At 38.2% G+C, this 3,760-nt stretch overlaps 1 pseudogene; it reads right to left on the bottom strand.

Moving 5' to 3' along the window:
• Positions 1–1,094: 1,094 nt before the first annotated feature.
• On the bottom strand, positions 1,095–1,592 carry LOC122739352 (annotated as a pseudogene).
• Positions 1,593–3,760: the final 2,168 nt, after the last annotated feature.

The following is a 3,760-nucleotide window of genomic DNA, read 5'->3' as shown; positions in this document are numbered from 1 at the left end:
TCCACCTCCAGAGAGAATATTTATGAGCTCAGTGCAAATTAGTATATAACTTTCTTGGGGGGGGGAGGGGTCGGGGGGGTGTTGTTTGGGGGGGGTATTTGCTTTTTTGAATATATGCTTTTTGAGGGATAACATGGAAATATGTTTTGTATGATTTCATATATAATTGATATCATTCTGCTTCTCAGTGGATAGAAAGAGGGCAAGAATTTGGAACTTGCTATTTAAAAAGAAGATAATATTAAAAAATAAAAAAGATTATGCCTACCAGGTATTTCCTCTAACCCTGCTAAAAGTCAATAGAACTAAGCTAAGTCTTGGAATCACATTGATATCTGCTACTATAAATGTATGATCAATAATCTTCCCTGAATTCTTCCTATTCATTTCTCAACCAACTTTCCACTGAGCCATTTTACATTTTCTTCTATTTTTTCACTTTTTTATTTTGTTTGACTGATTCTAGAAGTCTCATTAGCTTCCACTTGCCCAATTCTAATTTGTAAGGAAATATTTTCTTCAGTTAGCTTTTGTACCTCCTTTGCCATTTGGCCAATTCTACTTTTTAAGGAGTTGTTTTCTTTAGGATCTCCCCCCATTTTTCCATACCATTTTTTCCCAATTTTATTTTTTTAGGAATTATTTTCTGCTGTAAATTTTGTCCTGCCTTTTCCAGGCTGTTGACTCTCTCTTGCATAACTCATTTCTTTTCCCAAATTTCCTTCAACTTCTCTTATTTATTCATTCATTCATTTATTTGTTTGCTTATTTCTTTCTTTCTTTCTTTCTCTCTTTCTTTCTTTCTCTCTTTCTTTCTCTTTCTTTCTTTCTTTCTTTCTTTCTTTCTTTCTTTCTTTCTTTCTTTCTTTCTTTCTTTCTTTCTTTCTTTCTTTCTTTCTTTCTTTGTTTTGGAGCAGTTAACAAGTTTAATTTGGTGAAAGCAGAGAGCATGTAGGCCAAAGAGGGCATGTGGTAGGGGTTAGAAGGAAGTATGTTGGTAATCCTGATAAAGTAGTTAGTTGCTTCAGGGGTGAGAGGATCATTTTCACACTGAGAATTTTAGGGGATGCTTTGTGGAAAGGGGACTTATGTTCTCAGCCTTTTGGCACCATCCAGACTAGCTCTTCATAGTTGATACAACCGTTTCTGTACTCATGCCCTGCCACCAACACTTCCATTTCTTCCTTGGTCATCTTCTCATCCAGTGTGATGAGGACATGCCACATTTCCACCCCCATGACTGTGCTATTCCCTTCCTTATCAAACACCAAAGCCCCTCTATGTAATCTTCATATGTGCTCTGGTCTTTCTTTGCTATGGTCTGCAGCATTGGCAGACAGTGTTCAAAGTCCACCACCTTCACATTCATCTCATCACTCTCAGGATTACTTAAGACATTGAGCACCTCAGCATTGGTGGGATTCTGGCCCAGGGCCCACATCATATCCCCACAATGGCTAGATAAGATCTTTCCATCTCCTGTGCAGTCAAATAGCTTCCTTGAACTCAGCAGTCAGATCCTCCAGGAAGTCATACATCTTGGCCCTACAGCTCAGTCTCTGCTGCCACCTCTGTTGCTGCAGCTGCTGCATCTGTGACATGTAATAAATGGCTCCATCCTTATTTTCTTTTTAAAATACTTTTTTAGTTCTTCCAGGAAGACTTTTTGGTCTTGAGACAAATTCATCTTCCCCTTTGAGGTTTTGTATGCAGACATTTTAACAGTGTTGTCCTATTCTGAGTTTCTGTCATCATAGTTGCTTTCTATAGTGAGTGTTCTTTTCTGGTTTTTTTTACTCATTTTAGCCCATGTTTTGTTACTTTTAAAGTTGAGCTCTGCTCCTGGGGCACAGGTGACACTTTCCTAATCTTCTTGTGCTAGAGGCCAGGGGACTGGTCACTAGCTTTTTGGGCCAGGGCTTCAGGGGCTTGCAGTTTGCTCATTGCTCTAGGGTAACCTAGCCTAGTTGCATGCACACACACACACACACACACACACACACACGCATGCACATACATACACAGGTATTCCTGAGCTGGCAGTTTGCCTTCTGCACTGGAGTTGGGGCTGGAGGCTTCACAGCTGGCCTGCTGTTCCACTAGCCTGCTCAGCCAGGAGTGAGAAGCCTCAGTTGCTGATCTCTGTTATGGCTAAGAGCCTCCCACTATCTTGCCTGGACAAAGTTTGTGCTGGTCTGCATTCCCCTTTTGCACAAGTGGGACAGATTTTTCCTGAAGTTCTTCTAAATTATCTTAAGCTGGAAGATTGTTAACTCCATTTTTTGCAGGTTCTGTAGCTCCTAAATCTATTTTAAAGACTTGATTTAACATTGTTTCCAAGGGAAACTGGGGAGGGCACAGAATTTGCCTCCACAATCCTTTTTAAACTAGTCTTATTGACTCCTATCATTCTCTGCAGTGACTATCCCATTTTTTTTCCTTTTCTCAAAACACTAGAGATAACTTGACATGTTATTCCACTGAGAAGACTGAGGCTATCCAACAAAAGTTCCCTCAAATAACTTTTATTTTCCTCCAAAAGTCGAAGCATAATCATTTATTCTTTCCTTTTTTCCTCCTATCTCAAAAATTAAGGTATTCTAACTATCTGTCAAGTAGCTTAAATCTCATGTTCCATTTTCTAATACCTTGCAATTACGAACTCTAATGTATCATTAATTCTGGTATCAACATTAGTGCCTTCCTATCTCTTTAAAACAGCTGAAGAGGTGAGGAAAGGGGAGGAGACAAGACAAGACAAAAGGAAAAGAGATGTCCTTTAACACTTTACAAAAACTGAAGTTGAAAAGGACTTCACCTAGTGTAGCTAAAATGACCATAAAGCCTCTACATGAAGACTTCCACTGAAGAGAAGTCTACCTCTTTATAAAATATCCCTCTGTATTCATTATCACAGTGGCCAAAGGACTACGGAACAAGCCTTAACTAACTTTGCCACCTATACTTTTCCAAACTATCTTTTATCAGGGAACTTAAACATGAGGCTGTCAGGTCCGAGTGTTACCAAGCAGATATAAATATAATCGGGAAAAAAATTAACAAAATAAATTAACATAAAATTTTAAAATGCATAACATTACATTTGAAAACTGTTCAATATGTAGTCTGCAGGGATCTTTGTGTGTGACTTTAAAGCTCCTGTTTCTGTTTGAATTTCATAGCACTGTCAGACTCAATTTGTGTGGCAAGCTAAGTGTGGCAATATCCCATTATTACAAAGCTTATTTATAAATCTCTGATCATGTTATTACCATGCACAAACACTTTCAGTGTTTCCCTGTTGCCTACCAACCAGAGTTAAAATAGTTTGTTTCATATTTAAGACTGTCTACTCTATGGAACCACAATACTTCATTTCTCTCATCCACAAACTCTGTGCTTTGTGCTTCACTAACTAAACTACTATCCATTCTCCATGCACATACCCCATCCTTTTCCTTTTCTGTGTATTTACTCATTTTATGGTTTATGCAATAATATCCTCCATTCCCCATGTGCCAAATCACCCTTTTGAATTCCTTTCTAAATGCCAAGAAATTATGGGGACCCTCCCCCTTCCCCATTACTGCTAACTTTTTTTGCTTAAATGTTATTTTATAATATGGAAATTTATGTGTCATCTCCCTCTACTAGACTGAAAAATCTATGAGAGGAGTCTGAATTCCGTGTATTTTTCTTTCCACCCTTTAAAATCAATCAATTTGTGTTGTTTTTAAGGGCCTACTATGTAATAGGCACT

Source organism: Dromiciops gliroides, chromosome 2 (genome assembly GCF_019393635.1).
Source record: "Dromiciops gliroides isolate mDroGli1 chromosome 2, mDroGli1.pri, whole genome shotgun sequence".
In the NCBI taxonomy this organism is placed as follows: domain Eukaryota; kingdom Metazoa; phylum Chordata; class Mammalia; order Microbiotheria; family Microbiotheriidae; genus Dromiciops; species Dromiciops gliroides.
This window is presented reverse-complemented; position numbering and strand designations above follow the sequence as displayed.